Source organism: Zalophus californianus, chromosome 11, assembly GCF_009762305.2.
Source record: "Zalophus californianus isolate mZalCal1 chromosome 11, mZalCal1.pri.v2, whole genome shotgun sequence".
NCBI classification, from domain to species: Eukaryota; Metazoa; Chordata; class Mammalia; order Carnivora; family Otariidae; genus Zalophus; species Zalophus californianus.
The window spans coordinates 1861945-1880597 of record NC_045605.1 but is presented as its reverse complement, the minus strand read 5'-3'; the positions used below and the strand labels follow the sequence as shown (position 1 = coordinate 1880597).

Here is an 18653-nt window from a genome sequence, read left to right as displayed (position 1 = left end):
GCGGCCTTGCCTCTGGTTTAACACATCCAGAAAGCTCTTTGGCTCCGGCCAATCAGGGCCTCCCCTCTGACCAAACCCACCCGCTCACCTTCTATTTAGGTGGCACTTGGAGGTGCCCTCTGTTTCCCAAGCTGCGGGCCGAGGAGTAGGAGATGGGGAACTCTGTTCGCCTAACTCGTGGGGGCTTTTGTGCATTAGCCCCCTTGGAGGGGAGTCTGCTGCTGCCTGGGTGTGGGGAGAGGGGCACACTGAATTGGGGGACTTTCCTTTTTCTCTCTGCGAATCCAAAACCATACCCCGGAGGTCAAAGCCTGGGCACCTGACTCTGCTCTCTTTCCTTGTGCTCCAAAGAACACCAAACATGGTATGAAATGAGAGAAATGCCTCCGACCAAACCCCTTCCAGACTTGCTGCTGTCAAGGGGTGCTCTTTCTTGCGTTCCCCAGGGTCTTCGCTGGTGGGTTGAGGGCCCTTGGGACCTCGGGGGCCTGGGCTTCCCAAAGATGCCACTCAGGGTCTGGGTGGCCTTCCCAGGGAGGCTGCAAGCAGGGGCCTCAGACCTCAATCTTCCTAAGTCTAGCACCTTCCCCGTCTTCGCCAGCCTTGCTGAGAACGGGTCCAAGTTCCTCTTTCCTACTCCAACTGACCCACACCTACTTTCTGCTTCCAAACGGTCCAAACTTAGAACGTCTGATTCACTTTTGTAGGAGACTTACCTGAGCTCTGTTCTTGGCAAAACTTTTTTTCCAACACACAAGGGTGGTTGGTTTAAGTGAACGTTCCTGATTCTTTCCATTCCTATAATCTTTTCTTTCGTAGCTTGAGGAATCTGGGAGGCTGTTTGGGGTGCACTTTGGTTCTGATTCTAGTGCTGCTGGAGTTTGGGGGTCAGGCCCTCAGGCTAGGGAAGGACTTTTCCTGGAGTTGAGAATACAGGGTCTCTCGTGTTCCGTCTCTCCTGTTGGGCTCTCCTCCTTCCTTCACTTTTCAAGCTCAAAGCTTGGTGGTGGTTTTGCCCTGGAAAGCGCATACTTGTTTTTTTTCACTGGCCTACAGGTGTTCTGGTCTTGGAGATAATTTGTGGCTTAATGAAAAAGGCTATTCCAGATTAAATGACTTGGCAGTTGAGCTGACCTCACGGTCAGCTTCATGGAGGAGCACCTGTGAAGTCCCACAGGGTGTTGGAATCAGAAGGCCCTGTGGCTTGTTTAATGCTCTGTCTTCTGTCCTATAAGCTTAATTCTTGAACAAGCTGTTTTCACTTGGCACTCGACCCTGCTCCTGACGCAGCCAGTCCTAAATTTATGTCCTCTCTTACCCGAGTTCCTTAGTCTTCCACCTCCCAGGCTATAGTAAAGCCAGAAACACTAAAAACCACGTATTCTGGGCTTTTGGATCTATCTCCTGCCTCTGCCCATCAGTGATCAAGAACTAGAGCCATCCTGCCTGCCCTTGGGTTTACTGGGAGGCTGATCTAGACAGCTCTAAGAACAGCTAAGGTAGGGCGTCTCTTCTAGAACATGAGTGTACTTTGCTAAGCGTTTTGCATGCATCACACCATTTAAATCTCAACCATCAAGAAAGCCCGATCACCCTCCATGTTACTTTGAGGAAAAGTGAAGTTCAGGGAGGTTAACTTCATGTAGCAAAAAGTGGATCTCAAGCACAAGCTGAGCCTGACATGTCCTTAACCACAGCACCATGAGTACTAACTATAAATCGTATCTAAATCTTATTTATGGGGCATAAGAGGGAATGGGGGTACGAATCCCGCTTTTCTGCGGATGACCCTATGAGGCTAGGACCCTGCCCAGTCAGAAGCCTAGAGCTCCTCGCAGAAAGGGGTTACTGCACGGAGGGTAGAGGTGCACCCCACCCCTCAGGAAAGGTTGGTACTAATAACCCTGCAGGAGCTAATAACGCATCCAATTAACTCGTAACTTGCTGTCGTAGCTTGTCCCATGCCGCTGTTTCTAGAATCTAAGGAATCAGGTTGCTTGAAAGCTGAAGTACTGATAGCAATTCTCTACAGGTGTGTAGACAATCGTAAAAGGCATGGGGTTGTTCCCAGGCCAAGTGTGCTTTTAAAAAAATTTTGGAGCAGTTTTAGGCTCACAACACAGGAGATCTGGGGCTCACCACGTCTGCCCCACACGTGTGTACCCACCCCCATTGTCGGCACTACTGCCCAGAATGGTACGGATGCAGTGATGCAGCCAGGATAATCCCTTAAAGTTGACCTTCGGGTTCACTTGTGTACGTTCTGGGAGTCAGGGTCCCAGCACTGTAACTTCCTACAGAGTATCTTCACGACCCTAAAAATCCTCCGTGCTCTGGGTCTCTCTGCTTCGCAGGAGGCTTTCCAGCCGCCCCCCGGCCGTAGCAGGTAAAGCGTAGTAGGTTAAGGAGTAACGCAGCTTTCTCTCCCCATGTAAAGGGCGAGCAGGCTTGTCCTGTCTCTTCCTTTGCAACGAACCTGGGACGTCTGAAAAAGCCATGTCACTGCCTAGGGATTCGTAAAAAAATGAACTATGGACTTGACAGGGGCGAGGGAGAACACGAGTCAGGACAAACCTGTGAACGATGTTCCCTAAGAGCAGTGCTCCAAGGCCATGACCCAGGGCAGACGTAATCTCTCTCAAGCCGCTTCCCTGCCCAACCAGGTGACCCCCTCTGCGCTGGCTTGTGCCTGCGGATTCCCACCTGCACCCTGGACTCGTATCTTCCTTTTCCTATTTTTTTCCTTAAACTCCCCACAGCACCAGTCCTTTCAGAGCCTACGCCCCGCCCCCCACTCCCATGCCCCACCAGCAATTGGCTTCCCTTTTGTTCCTAAAGCCCTGCCAGTGGCCATGGTTAAAGGTGTTCCCCCTGTGTCTTGGGACCTGTCTTCCAGGAATGTCATGTGACTTCCAAACTGACGGCCACACCCCCTCTAGGACCGGCTAGTGCTGTTCCTCCCCATTTCCTGTTCCAAGTGCACGGCTGACCTGCAGCTAACTCCCCACATGTATTCAAGATGTTCCCCCTGGGCTCAGTTTTGCCATCCTAGTTAACGCCTTTGTGCAGCTGGGCAAACTCTTTGCTCAGACTACTGCTTCTGGGCTGGAAATGTATGAGGTGCAACAGAATGACCTGGGAAAGCTGTTGAACATCTTGAACATCCTCTGACTCTTCCTGGAAGATTTAAAAGCAGATTCCCAGGTTATTCTGACCCACCCTTCATTCTGGGAACCACTTGGAGAGCAGGGCATGATTCTACCCAACAGGGACTCCTCCCATGGCCGCCATACTGAGCTGAGTTAAGCAAATGCATGATGCCACCCGGGGAGAACCCTAGGTTCCCAGTCCAGAGTCTGCACACCCTCCTCCTCACTTAAACCTAGCACCATGACCGCACCCTGTATTTTCTGAGCTCCTGGAAATACTCCGTACTTATACCCCTTGACTAGAAAATTCCACTTACGAGACTGTTCTCCTTCGCTGAAAGGTCATTGTTGAGGCTCAATTTTAATTGGTTCAGACTTCTTTCCTGACTTAGTCCTGACCTGACGTCACAAGCCTCCATTCCGCCTGTGGAACCGAATATGCTGTGGGCCCAAGGCTCTGTGTGCTTGGAGACCTGATGAAATGCAAAGGTCCAGTAAAGAGTTCCAGGCTGATACCCCATTTGCTAACAAAGCAGGCTTTTTAATATCCTTTACCATCTTGGTCCTTTCTGCACATAATACCTTCAGTTTCCCCTCTTAAGATACTAAGAGTTGCCCTGGATTCCTGCCTGCCCTTGTGGTTTATTTGTCCTATTTCAGAGCCAGTCTATACACCAGGATTGGAATTGGTTCATAGAAATAGAATTCAGAAGGCAAATATAAGCTGGGTGGGTAAAAATCATAATATTTTAATTTAGGGTTCTGACAACTTGAATTATCCAGTAGTGGGCTGTGGCAAGGTAGAGAATTTTATGTGCGATGGCCAGTATAGGGAAAGAATTGCATATTAAAGTATATTAAATCAGCTGTATGGATTCCTAGGAGGATTAAAACCTTGTAGACGTGTGTGCGCACAGAGTAATGTATACCTCTTACCCTTCAGTTACCTCTATTACTGAAGACAAGGGAGGGGAAGAAGTGCTTCTTAGCCCTTAAAATGCTAGTATCTATAGACAGCTGTTTCTATTAGCTAAATAGATGAATTTATAATTTTCAAGGGCCCATTAAAATGTGTAGGTAAAAATTCTGCCGTTGGTTCGAGTAATCCCAACATGAGATCTGTGCCACTTCCTGGGTGTGGGGAGACAGCAGTGGGTAGTCTGAGGTGAGGGGGGCCAAGCTAAAAGATGCCCCCTCCAAGACTGACCTTAGGGACACAGGTACCTGGCACTGACCATGACGGACTTAATGTTCTCCTCTGCTTGGCTAAGTTTCAGACCGGTTTCTTCCTGACTATAGGCCCTTGACCTGCCTTTCCTTAGAGCATTTACTTTAGAAAGTCAGCAATCCTAAATTTTCTGACTAAGATGTAAATCTTCACCCTTAGACCACTTCTATAACACATACCTGTGAGGGACCTGGAGGTCTTCCCTTTGGACGTGTAATCTTCAGGGGCCTCTCCTAGTCTCCAAAGTAGCCTAACTTAAGTATAGATTAGCAAAGAGAGAACCTAACCACGTTGACAGGCCTGCTCCGTAACCTCCAATAATTTTCCAGTATCTCACCCCCGTGCTTAACTCTCCCACCTTCTGTAACTCAATGAGGTTGAGTTCATCTTTCACCCCTATTATAATAGTCCTGAGCTGTTACAAAAGTCTTCCTTTAACTCCATCTGGTACTTTTTTTTTTTTTAGCAGAATCCTGGATCTCCCCTAACGGTAGTGTTGGAGTGCTTGACTCCTTTCTCTGAGCGTGTGTACACCTGAGCACCACTAAGCCACGGGTTGTCCAGAAAGGAGCTCTGCCTGAGCCCAAGTTTTGCCACCAGGGATGTTGAAGATTTCCACGGGTCTACCTGCTTGTTCCTGCATTGTTCGCTCTCCTCTCGTTGTGGGATGCAGCCCTGGCCTTGGTACTTAGCCCCCTTGTCCATCCTACCCTGAAAAACCTGTTTTGGAATTAGGAATTACAGAAAGGTATCTCCCTACATGTACCTGGTTGTCCCAGACACTTTTTTGCTCTCATCTGTTTAAGATTACATTTAGCCACATGGCAACATTAGCAAGCCTGTCTCAAAGAGGTGCTGGAGAGATTCTCACTAGACAGGAGGCTGGCCTGCAATAACCTTCACTCCCGTAGCCTCAGCACGATGCCTAGTACCTAAGAGCATTACTTGGTAGAAATGGAAATGTGTTCTAGAGACTATGGAGTTGAGATGGTGAGTTGTTCCTTCTTGGAAGAGGGACAGTTGAACCGAGGAAGATTTTATTCCTTCCAGGAAATTCAAACATAATACTCCAAGTAGACATGACATTGGCTGAATTACATTTGAACTTGAAAAATATTACTAGGGGATAATTACATAAAAGAATCAGAAGCTCTGGATGAAGGCAGATTGAATCCAGCATGTACTTTCCCTTCTCGAGCCTCGCTAAAATGACCAGAGGGCAAAGTACGATCAGAGGCAAACCATAAAATCTTACATACACCTTTTTATATAAAAAAATGGCAAACTTCCCCAAAACTAAAGAATGAGTTCTCCCTTTGAAGTAAGCCATTGTTTGTCCTGCTCTATGTATGAACATAACCCATAGTCCTGTTGCCATGAAATTCTCAAACATCAGGAAGAGGGATTCTCAAGCTACCAAAGAGCAAAAAGTAGATTTCCTACAGAAGACCCGGCATGAGACTGACTTCAGACTGTTCAGTCCCAGGTACCAGAAGGCAGACAGTGCCCTCAAAATTCTGAAGGAAAAAATTTCCAACTTTTTTGGCCAACGGAATCACATTGGAGTAGATTACAGCTAGTGGAAAGGTAAAAACTGGTGAACACCTGGCCCAGCCAAGCTGAATCGCTAACAGCTGCAGAGACCTGAAGTCTAACTTCCTAATAAAATTGCTAGAAATAAAAACTCCACTCATGCCCAGGCCCCTGGACTTACGGTACTGAGGTGCCCAATGTAAACAGGACCGTTCAGGAGACAGATTTCTCCTTTTCTCTAACATTTTTAAAGAACAGATGTGTTAGGTAAACCTCTCCAGAATTCTGTATGAAAACTCTTTGCCTTTTGGCAGCCTCCAGGTGATTCATTTGCTTGTTAGGGTCCTCTTGGAAGAGAATCCTCAGGGCACGTGACTATATTGTTACATGAAATCCTGAGGTTTCAAATGAGACATTAGGTAAAAAGGTACATGCTAGGGCTTGAGCAGTAAGCATCCCAGTTAGGTGCTTCAAGACTGGAGTCTCAAAGCCATTTTAAGGGTTGTAGATGAGCTAAAGGATGGCTATAGGGTACCAGACGCATGTCCATGGCCTGAGCTAGGAGCTGGTGGCAGGCGAGACTGGAGTGTCTATACGCACCCCGGTGCTCATCACAAGTGGACTCCTTCATCCCCATCAGACAGCATCAGGCAGATGCAGTCTATGCCCGGATAGATGCTTGCACCCACAAGACCAGCATCCTTTCTGTACTCCTTTAATGTTTTTTTTTAAACTACTTGAAATTATATAATTGTGTTGGCTTATTTCTTCCCTTCCCCATTGAAAGTTAATTCCAGGAGGACAAAGACTGGTGTGTGTTGCTTCATTGCATCCATTGTGCTTGCAACAGTGCCTGGGCCAGAGCTACTCAGACTTGCTGAATGCACGGAGGAGTGAATGAAAGGTGCACTACGTTTGGGTTCAAGATGTTTGGAATTCGGCCTGTAGCCGAAAGAAGGGTAATTTGAATTAGGCTTTCAGTGAAGATGGACTCGTTCTCAAGTTAATCCTCTCAAGGGAAATGCCTCTGGTACAGAGGCGAGAGCAGGTCTCTCTGGTATGAGGACATCTAATCAGCAAGGAGCATCTCCCATAGAGTCGCTCAGGAGGAAGCTTCCCTGGTGTGGGGCCTGTACATCCCCGAGGTCATAAGTGGGGAGGATGCTTCGTGTCTTAGAAGAAATCCACAGGCTAATCTAATCCCTCGGATGCCTTCGTTCTCGCCTGCCTGCCGTGGTTTGAGTGGCTCGTCCAGAGACATGGTGGCCATGGCGTGTTTGCTAGAGAATTACATTTTGCACCTTGACCCGTGATGATAGCCTGGAGCGCTGACATACACTAGCGACTACTGGTTGAGGACAATATCCAGGAATGCCCAAAGGTAGCTTTGTCTACACATGGTTCCTTTACTGAGCTGCCTTTCGAACCAAAACTTGATTTCTAAGTCAACCTGGCAACTGAACATCACGCACATCAAGTCCGGACCGATCTTAGCAATTCTCTTAGCATTGTTTGGTTTTAATGTTGAGCACACCCTATGATTTCCCCCTGCAGCTCGACAGTCAAGCACATCTCTGCCTCCCTTTATGAGCTGGGTAGGCATCCGAAGTAAATGAGAAGTGGTGTAGGGATCCTTAGGGTATGCGCGACAGTTGGAAGCCGTTTGGCACTTGATTAAAAGTCAATTATGAGTTCTAAGAGCATCCAAAACCAACTAATAACTGCAATCTGAAGTGGGTGAGAAAGGCTAGATAAGCATTTCTGCTGAGATGAATCATTTGAGATGCAATTTTTAAGATCTGTAAAATAAGCCAATGAGGTCAGCCCCACTTCCTTTCTCACTGTCCTGGAGAAGTCTTATTAAAGGCCACCTTACCTTGGACAAACGAGAGTTCCCCTCTGAGGGTGGGGTCTCTGAGGGTTGGACCCATGTTGGGGGTCCCAAGGTGATCACAAGTAGCTTAGCACCAGTGATTGTCCCCTGTCATCCCTGTGCCCATTTGTCTGCTCTCTGCCACTCTCGGGCCCGGCCATGGGGACTTGGAAGCCAACTGTTGAACAATCCCTATAGGGATCTGCTCACATGAGAACTTTCCCGCAATCTTTATCTCCTCTCAGGCAAAATGCACACTTTAAAGTGACCTCCTAGAAGTCGCACACCTCTAGCTCTGTCTAGGTCAAAGAAAGGACTCTGCTGAAGCTCCATTTCCTATTCCGGCTGATTGGTTAGATGTAGACAATGGTGAAATTGCAATCTCTGCCTGTCCTGCATGGTTGTTTGGGGTCTGCCCCCAAGCCTGCTGCGTAACCTTCATTCCTGCCGGTCCACGCAGAGCTAGGAGAAAGGTTGTGCCCAGACCACAGACAGGTGTCTTGTTAGCTTGGTTTTGTACAGCTGTTTCACTGAATCTTCTCCCCCGTGTGGGACGTGGACACTTCTGTGTGCCCCGCCCCGGAATGGTCTCCCACGGTCCCATCATCTTCCACTTTGTAAACTGCATTGCAGGCAGATGGAAGGACTGCCTGTTCTCAGACACTGTTTGTCGCACATCTCGGCATACCCAATGCTTGTCAGTTCAGGCCCAGCTCTGTGGCCACCATGTCTCTGCAGCCTCTTATGCTTTCAGAACCAACTTCTTGGTTCTGTACCAGACCTAGAATCTGAGCCTATCTGAGGGCATGTAGTTTTGTCTTTGATGTTTGTGACTGCTGGGAGACATTGCCACAAATTGGGTGGTTTCTCTCGGTTCTCAGGGATCTAGGTTGAAAATCCATATCAGGAGGTTGGAATCAAGGTGTGGGTGGGGCCCTGCTTGCTATGGAAGCTCTAGGGGAGAGGCATTCCATGGTCCTGCAGCTTCCGGTGGCAGCCGGCCTCCCTGGTTTCATAGCTGGGGTCTCAATCTCTGCCTCTGGGGTCACATTGCTGTGTCCTGTGCCCATCTGTCCTCTGCCTCTTACAAAGACCCATGACGTTGAGGGCCCACCTACATAATGCAGGGTGGTCTTTCCGTCTCAAGATTCTGTCTTATCCCAAAGTCCCAGCCACTACACATTTCACAGGCCCAGGGATGAGGTCATGGACTTTTGGGGCCATTACTTGTCTACCACACCCTCCATATGTACATCCCAGCCCCTCATGCACCTGCTCAAAGGCCCGAAGGGGAGAAGTTAAAGGCAAAACGATAGCTTGCTTCAAGGGTTCTAGCAGCTCACTTTGCCCCTGGTAGGAGGTGAAATCAGGGGTGTCCCTCCATGGTCAACAGGCCCAAGCCATTCAAAATGGTGGCTGCAGGACTGGCCCAAGGGGGAAGCCTTTAGTTTGGGGGTTCTAGGAAAGGATGTGTATAAAGACGAGGGCCCCTGAGGAGGGGCTGGGGCTACCGGGCTGTCGAAGCAAGGAGGTGCTCAGAAGGGTCTGGACAGTGGCTGCTTACAAGCTGTAAAGAAGTATTCATCCTAACAACTGGGGGTGGGGTGTATATATTGGGGCAGTGTCTGCCTAAGAAGCATATCTTTGATTGGGTGACATGAATAAATGAATGATGGAGTACTTGTGGGTTAGTGGGGAAGATAGTTTGGGACCTAAAGAGCAGGTCTCAGCCCCCCCCAGCACCATGGGGGTGCTGCCTGCCTCAGCTGCAGTCACTCGGTCCACGCAGAGAAATGTGGATGCTGTGGATTCCTGGGGCCCCCTGGTCCTTCCTGTCTACCAGGACGAACCTGCTTGCTTCGGATCACAGGAAGGGACAGTATGGGAAGGAGGGGAGGGACCAAGCCCGTTCCTCCGGATGCTGCTGGAACCCACTTGACAAGCTTTATGCTGATGTATTCGGGCTATTCTCCCAGATCCTAGGAGTTAATTTTCTCACATCTGAGGCTGAGGGTCAGTGAGTGGCAGCACCACGCAACAAGGCTGCAGGGCCATAGATGCATAAGGAATAGAATGAAAGGTCTAAGACGAACACAAACTTGAAGCTTGCAGAGTTGAAGCAGTGAATAAACCTAAGCTGTATAATTGTTCAAGTGTTTCTCAGTGTCTGCCTTGTTCTTCTAAAAATGCCCAAAGTCAGTGCAAGCCTAAGGATGATTAACAGCTCCATTTTGATGAAAAGCCTCTTAAGATGAAAATGTCATCCCAGGTAGAGGGAGGGCATGCCCTTTGGCTGAGAGCACACAGCTTGGCGGCAGCTTCGTCTCTGACTCCTCACATTCCCAGAGTTGAAAAGGCTAATTTCATGAGCATAACTTGAGTGCTGTCTCTTCACACTGGTCCCTTTGCCACCACCTCATGACTTCTCCAAACTCCCAGAATCTACTCTGTGGCCCCCGGGCTCCTGGTTCCAACCCATCCCACCCGTGACTGAAAAGTCTAACAGCAGTGAATCCATTCACAAGCTTCCAGGGACTCCTCTCTTGCTTGGGCATTTAAAGCCATCTTGCTAAACAGTTTTCTCTACACCACACTTCTTCCTGGGTCTGTAAGTCACCTTGTCAGCCAGAAGACCTTCCAACCCACCTTCCAGGTGAGTTAGCCCCTCAAGCATTTGCTGGCTATGCCTACTTGACTCTCTGCACAGGGTCAGTGCTCAAATCTAAACACGTGTGTTCACACAAGGCAAGCTGAATTAGCTGAAAATGGGCTCTAAGAAAAGCGAGCACCACGGAGCCCCTCCCTAGTGTTAGACCTTGAACTCTTGGTGGCAGGAGCTATGTACCTAATTTGGCTATCTTGACCTGTCCTCCATCTTGGTGCATGGCATGTGGTGGACATCCCACTGTGTGTGCTGCTTAAAGGAATGAATGAGTGCATGAAGGACAAATATGGAAAACAAGTGGAGAGGTACCAGAAAAGCCCTAAGAAGGATGCTTGGGGCTACAAAAGATTGGGGGGGAGTCACCAAGATGTCTTCAGCCTCCAAGTTTTGGTTGATTCCCCGGCTCACCATGGAGCTCACGGTGGAAAGTCCACTGCTTGGGGCATGAGCCTGCTGGTTGGAGTTTACAGAAAATACCTGGGTGGAACTATTTCCGTGCAGCCAGCCTGCTGTGTCTGCAGAAAGCCATGGTCTCGAGGATTCAGGATCCCACTGCTGCTGCAAATGGTGCTTCTGAGCCCGCCGTAGCCCTTGCTCAGCGTCCCACCGTTCTTGCTCTCTTGGAGGCTCAGAGCCAAGAGCCATAATTAGCATGGCAGAGACGGAGGGACAAAGAAATCTAAACTTGTGGCCCTGGGTAAATTTGGGGCACCCCATGTTGTCCAGACTCAGATGTTTAAAAAGATGAGATGGAACCATATCCAGTGGGAAGAAATGGGCTCACTGGGGGATGACAACGGTGAACGTTAATTTGTTCTGTTACAGGGGGCTAATTAAGCTGACATTTCACACTGTTAGATTTGAATGTAGCTTCTGATTATATGCTTTTTTTAAAATCCAAGTAACCACAGGTTTACAAACAAACTGCCCCGGTGGGAATATGTGAACTGTCAGTGGAGCTGGACACAGTTGTCATGACAACATCTCTGCAGGATAGGGGAGGGGCCTACTGTCCCCTCGGTACAGAAAAGCGGAGGCGTGAGCCATCTGCCCATTTATCCACTGGTGAGGGCCTAGGTTCAAGTGCCAAGGGCATGCACAGGCCCAGAAGATTCCATCACCACGCACTCCAGCGACAGATTATCTACTGCATCAGATGCTTTTGTGGGTGCTCAAGATACAGCAGTGAACAAAAATTTTTTGAGGTGTTCAAATCCCATTTGGGGTGGGCACCTGGCTGGCTCAGTTGGCAGACCATGTGACTCGATCTCAGGACTGACAGTTCAAGTCCCACGTCGGTGTGGAACTTAGTTAACCCAAATGGTTTACTATTTTAAATGTGTATTTAGTTATTTTGGTTTTATATAATATGTAACAAGTCCAGTAAACAGATCATAAAGAATTAGAGTGGAGGTTTTTGGTACTAATTTCAATAAATGTGGGAAATCAAGGGACGCTATGAGGCAGCATGTACGTGTCAGGAAGCAAAACCGTACTAGGAGGGTCAGGGGCGGGCGGGATTGCCTGCAGGTTGCAATACTCCTGGAACAGCTCTGTTAAGTAGATCTTGAACTGTGAATTAAAGCATGTACAGTAACTGTAGCACAGAAGATAGCAGGTGTACAACTTGCCCAGTGCAAACATCAAGGGGTTAAATCCCAAGCTGATCCTTTTGGAAACCATTCTTGAGATTTATTTTAACGGGAGTGAGCGCGCATGCGCATGCACACACCAAACTTAGGCTAATACTACGTGATGCCAAACCAATGGCTGAGCTATGAAAGATACTCTGATGAAGGAAGGAATAAAGGACTGGTCTTCCTAATCGAGGCCAATTCACTGGCCATCACTAGAACAGATTCTCCAGGGAGAATTGTCATGAACTTAAACACCTGCTCCATCCCAGAGCCTCTGAGCATATGATGGATCTGATGAAGGTTCACTCCAGGGTCTGGGGCACGGACAGAGGCTTACTGGGAACCCTGGGAATATAAGGTCTCAAACTTGGAGGAAGTGTTGAGGTCATTCTTAGCTGTTTTTGCACAGGGCATTCTGTACATACTAATACTGAAGCAACACCACTTTTAAAGTTGAACATTGATAAAAGAAACTTGGTCTTGAATCTGTAGACTCTCTGGAAGATTCCTAGGTATGAATGGACTCTCCAGTCTGAACAGTAAATGAAAATCCAAGAAAATGTTTCTTCCTTGGAATGATCCCCTAAATCTGGGAATCCTATGCCAAGTAACTTTTATGCTTCTAGTAGCTCCTCTCTTGGGATGGCTTCCCAAATAGCCATGCTTCCTGGTCTTCACACTCTTGGGGTCCTCTTGCCAGGACTCTGGGCTGGCCCTGGAGAACCAACAGGCTAATGGAAGGGAGGGGAGGCTTGAAGGACATCGGAGTCTCTCCCTTGGTCTCCTGAAACACTTTCAGGTGGGAGTCAGGCCCCCATGTGAGGATCCTTACCACGTAGAGCTTGTCCTCTGCTGATAGGAAGCCCACATTAACTGCATGGAGGAAGAGTCCTGGCCACCTCTAGTACTGCAGCTGTCCTAGCCTGGGGACAATATAGGGAGCCATCTTGATTGTCTTGCCCAGTCCAGTATTGAGGGGCCTCCAGCCACAGCCACTGTCTAACTGCACCCACTTGAGGGACACTTGATCAGAACCCCCTCAGCTGAGCCTACTCTACCAACAGTAATAAGGTGTTAATGTAACTTATTGTACAGATCACAATACTATAACCTATGGTATGAAAGCCGTAGGTTACTCGACATGAGATGTGAAAACACATTAAAATTCTTTATAGAAATGTAAGGCAGTCCTTAAGGTTTAAAAATCCCTTTCATGTATATATTGGCCATCGTAACAACCTTGAGGCATTTTTTTTGTTACAGACTGAATGTGTTGCCACCTGGCCCCCACCCCCGCCAAACTCCTGTGTTGACATCCTGATTGCTGTGAGGGCGCAAGAAGATGGCCTCTCACCAGGAGCCGCACCAGCCAGCACTTGGTCTTGGACTCCTCCAGAATCAGGACAAAAACTTTCCCTTGTTCTAGCCACCAAGGCTACGGTACTTTCTTTAGAACAGCCCAAACGAGCACACGTCTCATTGTAAGTAATGTGAAGTGACCAGGTACACGGAGTGTCCATAAACAGCAAGTTTTCAAGCCTTGTTTCTGACTTCAGATAATAAGCTTTTTAAATTTCTGGTGGCTAGATATCTCCCATGCAAGGTTTTGGTAAAGTTAAAATGTGTGTATAAATAAACTTAAATACATGGCACACCATTAGGTACTGATGATTCTTCATTGTTGAATAATTACCCAACTTTGTATGCTTAAGCTCTACCTAAGTGCTTAGTGCTTTGGCCTTGTGAACACGCCTTGAGGGACTCCTGTAAGGCAGATAACACCACCATCCCCTTCATCACCATCTTCCCCATATCATCGATGAAGGGACTAAGGCACAGAAGTGAAAGAAATTGGTCATGAGCTGAGATGGTCATCAATCTGAGATTTGGATGCAGGTGATCTGACCTAAGAGCCCCTGATTGTAATCCATATACTAGGTTTCCTTGGAGTGGTTAGCATTCCAGCCACTGGAACTCTCCCCCTCTGAGACCTGGTACGTGGGACTAGAGGTTCGGGCTGGAATGGGTGTGTCCTGCAGCCCGTCGTCTGTGGCTCTCCTGCCCCCAGACTCCCGTTGTGTGTCCTGCAGCCCGTCGTCTGTGGCTCTCCTCCCCCAGAATCCCGTTGTGTGTCCTGCAGCCCGTCGTCTGTGGCTCTCCTGCCCCCAGACTCCCGTTGTGTGTCCTGCAGCCCGTCGTCTGTGGCTCTCCTCCCCCCAGACTCCCGTTGTGTCCTGCAGCCCGTCGTCTGTGGCTCTCCTGCCCCCAGACTCCCGTTGTGTGTCCTGCAGCCCGTCGTCTGTGGCTCTCCTGCCCCCAGACTCCCGTTGTGTGTCCTGCAGCCCGTCGTCTGTGGCTCTCCTGCCCCCAGACTCCCGTTGTGTGTCCTGCAGCCCGTCTGTGGCTCTCCTGCCCCCAGACTCCCGTTGTGTGTCCTGCAGCCCGTCGTCTGTGGCTCTCCTCCCCCAGAATCCCGTTGTGTGTCCTGCAGCCCGTCGTCTGTGGCTCTCCTCCCCCAGAATCCCGTTGTGTGTCCTGCAGCCCGTCGTCTGTGGCTCTCCTGCCCCCAGACTCCCGTTGTGTGTCCTGCAGCCCGTCGTCTGTGGCTCTCCTCCCCCCAGACTCCCGTTGTGTCCTGCAGCCCGTCGTCTGTGGCTCTCCTGCCCCCAGACTCCCGTTGTGTGTCCTGCAGCCCGTCGTCTGTGGCTCTCCTCCCCCCAGACTCCCGTTGTGTCCTGCAGCCCGTCGTCTGTGGCTCTCCTGCCCCCAGACTCCCGTTGTGTGTCCTGCAGCCCGTCGTCTGTGGCTCTCCTGCCCCCAGACTCCCATTGTGTGTCCTGCAGCCCGTCGTCTGTGGCTCTCCTGCCCCCAGACTCCCGGTGTGTGTCCTGCAGCCCGTCGTCTGTGGCTCTCCTGCCCCCAGACTCCCGTTGTGTGTCCTGCAGCCCGTCGTCTGTGGCTCTCCTCCCCCCAGACTCCCGTTGTGTCCTGCAGCCCGTCGTCTGTGGCTCTCCTGCCCCCAGACTCCCGTTGTGTGTCCTGCAGCCCGTCGTCTGTGGCTCTCCTGCCCCCAGACTCCCATTGTGTGTCCTGCAGCCCGTCGTCTGTGGCTCTCCTGCCCCCAGACTCCCGGTGTGTGTCCTGCAGCCCGTCGTCTGTGGCTCTCCTGCCCCCAGACTCCCGTTGTGTGTCCTGCAGCCCGTCGTCTGTGGCTCTCCTCCCCCCAGACTCCCGTTGTGTGTCCTGCAGCCCGTCGTCTGTGGCTCTCCCCTAGAATCCTATTGTGTGTCCTGCCCCACCGCTCGCTCACTCCTTCAGCAAATACTCAGGGATCATGTACTTTGTGCCCAGCTCTTGGCTGGGTGGGCAGCACCTGTGGGCCTGGGTCTCTGTACGAGGGTCTTGTCCACTCGAATGTACGCACATCTTGCTCTGGGTCAGCCTCACCCATTCCTGGCATCTGCATACCTCCTTCCAGTTCACTCGAAGCACTTTGTATTCAGCATTTCATTGCTCCTGAAACCATTAAGTGGTCATTATCGATTCCCCTTTAAAGGCAAGATAATTCAAAGTCTACTTCAAATATCTCAAGTCTTTCCTCCCCTGCTTCCCCCCCCCCCAAGCAGGAGGGCGCCAGCACTGGGGGGGCGGGGGGGCTGCCGGCAGGGCCCAGCCCAGGGGCTCTCATGAGACTGTGTCCACCTGACTTACCACCATCAGCTGTGGGCGCACCACAAGGAATTTGATACCCAGAGCAAAGTCAAAGCTCGAAAGTAAATTGCTTCAAAAAAAAAAAAAATTGGCTACCCTTCCAAGTTCTGTCTAGAAGAAACCCTATCATACCTGCATTTTTAAAGACTTTAAGACAGCATGAACGGGGGAGGGCAGAGGGAGACGCAGACTCCCCGCCAAGCAGGGAGCCCGACGCGGGGCTGGATCCCAGGACCCCGGGATGGTGACCTGAGCTGAAGGCAGACGCTTAAGGGACTGAGTCCCCCAGGCGCACGTGCTTTTGTTTGCTTCTAGTGGAAGCCTCAAGTGCTATGGTTTGTAGACGCTGGGTGTCACTCCAACACAAAACCCCTGTCACAGCTGAGGGGAAGCTGCAGTCAGGAACCGACTCGTCTAAGGCCACCGTGTCAGAAACCGCGTGAGAACCAGGTCCTAATTGCCTAGTCTGGGGCTGCTATTTTTTAGGTCTGTGACAGCCTGTCATCCTTGAGTACCTCAACTGTAGCTTTCAGAGTCAGCCCAGAGACCAGATTTTAGCACGGGGACCAAAGCAGACCCCCTGGGGGGTGAGTCTGCTTATGTGTCATGGCCACACCCCCAGAAAAAGTTTGTGAGCCCAACAAGGACAGGGAGGGTCAGCCAGAAGCTTCCGCGCTCTGCCTGGCTAGCCCTCACCCAAGACAGCGCGTCCCTGTCTAGTGTTTCACCATTTCAAAGCAAACGTCTCTGGGGGAAAAAGGCCTAGCAGTTGTCAAAATGCCTTGTAACCGTTTCTAGGCACTCTGAGGGAGGAACAAAGCGCTGTCATTTTCCTGCAGCTACACTTGAAAGTGTGGCGCTAGACGGCGAGCCCTGAAGGGTTTGAGGCAAAACCAGGAGTCGCAGTCAGCAAGGAGATTTGTCACGGCCCCTGGCTCATTTACATTCTGCTAATTTACTGAGACAAAGTGAAGCCTGGCAGCTAACAAGACAGCTCTTGATGCTGGAGTATTTGCTTCAATGAAAACCTGACTGTTTTTTTTTTGAGGGGAAAAATAGGCTTTTAAAGACAGAATTAATATTATGGATGTTTAAATTCCTACATTTAAAAGTGTAAAAGTGGGTATGAAACATCTTAATTAAACCCATTTCCCTGCAAAGGACTGAGCGGTGGCTCCCGGCTCCCAGGAAACTCGTGCCTCTTGCAGAACCTCAGGCTTGATGACCCCACAATACGACATCGGGCGGGTCCGTTTGCAAATGTGCATTATTTGTGCCGAGGGCCTGAGGAATGCTGCTGTACCTCAAGCAGTTCTGTCTACAAAGAGCCCATGCCTAGGACGGAGAAGATTGCCCGTGGTCAGACGCTGGGGCCCGGAGCTCAGGCATGGCCGGGTGGGGGCCGGAGGCGGAGGCTTGCTTTATTTTCCTGACCAAGGGAAATGTATAAACGGGATTCTGAACTGATGGGCATGTTTATGCAGAAAAAGCAAACCAACGAAGAGATCTTCGTTTTATTCTGCCCCCAATATAAAACAGGAAAGGCTGATTTTTTAAAAAGCCTTGATAGCTTGCCCACAGGAAATGCAAGTTGCTTTGCCTGGTACAATGCCCTTTGGGTTTGGGAAGGACTTTCTGGAACCACACATGCTCACCGACTGTGGCCTGTTAAACTAGAAGCTGGTCTGTGATGATCCTATCTGCCTCCCGGGACCCACACCAAGAGCCTCATTCCTAAGGCCGGCTCCCAAAATTACAGCCTAGAGAAGCCCTCATCCGGAGTGTTCTCACTGTCGCCGCAGGAAGCAGCAACGGGCAGAGGACCTGAGCGCTGTGTCTGTCCTAACTGGGAGCTGTGCTTCTGCCAGCCGACTTGCTGTGGAAACGGGAGGGGGCAGCTGGGGCAGCGGGGTGTCTGGCCTCGGCCGCGGGCTCTGGGAGTGTGCTCCTCACGGCTTTGTCCGTATCCCACGCCCAGGGCACAGCAAATCAGTGAGAAGTGAGGGCTGCCTGTGCAGGGGAGCATGTGAGAAAAGCAGGTTTTTATTTCCCGTGGGTCAGGCGCTGGGCAGGTGCTTTGCATTCGTAATCTCCAGTCCTTACTTTAATCCTCTGTGCTATGGAGTCTCGTGAACGTCCCCCGGAGAAAACCGAGTGACAAAGGTTAAAGAACTTCTCTGGAGGGACAGAGCAGATACACAGCAGGGACCGGATTTGACCCCATGCACCAGACCTCAGAACCTTCAGAGCCCAGTGCACAGAATACCACTCCCAGGTACGCGCACATCCAGGCAGAAAGGAGCAAGAGAGAGCCTCCAGAGAGGAGGGCGGCTCACCCCGGAAGCTGCAAATCAAGACGCGTACGAGGCTGGGGCGCCTGGGTGGCTCCGTCAGTCAAGCGTCCGACTTTTGATTTCAGCTCCGGTCACGATCTCGGGGTGGCGAGGTTGAGCCTTGTGTCGGGCTCTGCACTGCGTGTGGAGCCTGCTTAAATCCTCTCTGGCCCTCCCCCCATCCGCCTTCTCTCTCTCTCAGATAAAAAAAAAAAATACAAGGCTGGAATCAAGGGATCCCCAAAGCCAGTTTGCAAACCATCTAAGTGCTTGATGTGATAGCATCTTACCTGGATCATGCAGTCTCTCAGAGTTGGTTACTTGTGGGTGGAAAACCCATGACCCCCACAGAGGACCGGTGTCCTCAAAGAGGGGGAGAGGTAGGTCATTCCACGAGCCTTTGGAGCCCCTGGAGCAGGGATCCCTCCCCAGGTTCTCCTCCTCTTCTCCAGAATGCAAATGGTCCAGATGCTCCCAGGCAGGAAGACAAATGCCCAAGTTAAGTGAACAGTCCCATACAAAAG

General features: G+C 50.3%; 1 long non-coding RNA gene across 2 annotated transcripts in view; it reads left to right on the top strand.

Annotated features, from left to right (window-relative positions):
• Window positions 1–13655, top strand: part of LOC113914729 — a 58840-nt gene extending 45185 nt beyond the window's left edge. The window contains exons 3-4 of one of the 2 annotated variants that reach the window (XR_003517517.2): window positions 4844–5061; window positions 13349–13655. This is a non-coding gene — a long non-coding RNA (uncharacterized LOC113914729). The remainder of the gene's footprint in view (window positions 1–4843; window positions 5062–13348) is intronic. The other variant, XR_004819424.1, reaches the window with a different exon arrangement.
• Window positions 13656–18653: the final 4998 nt, after the last annotated feature.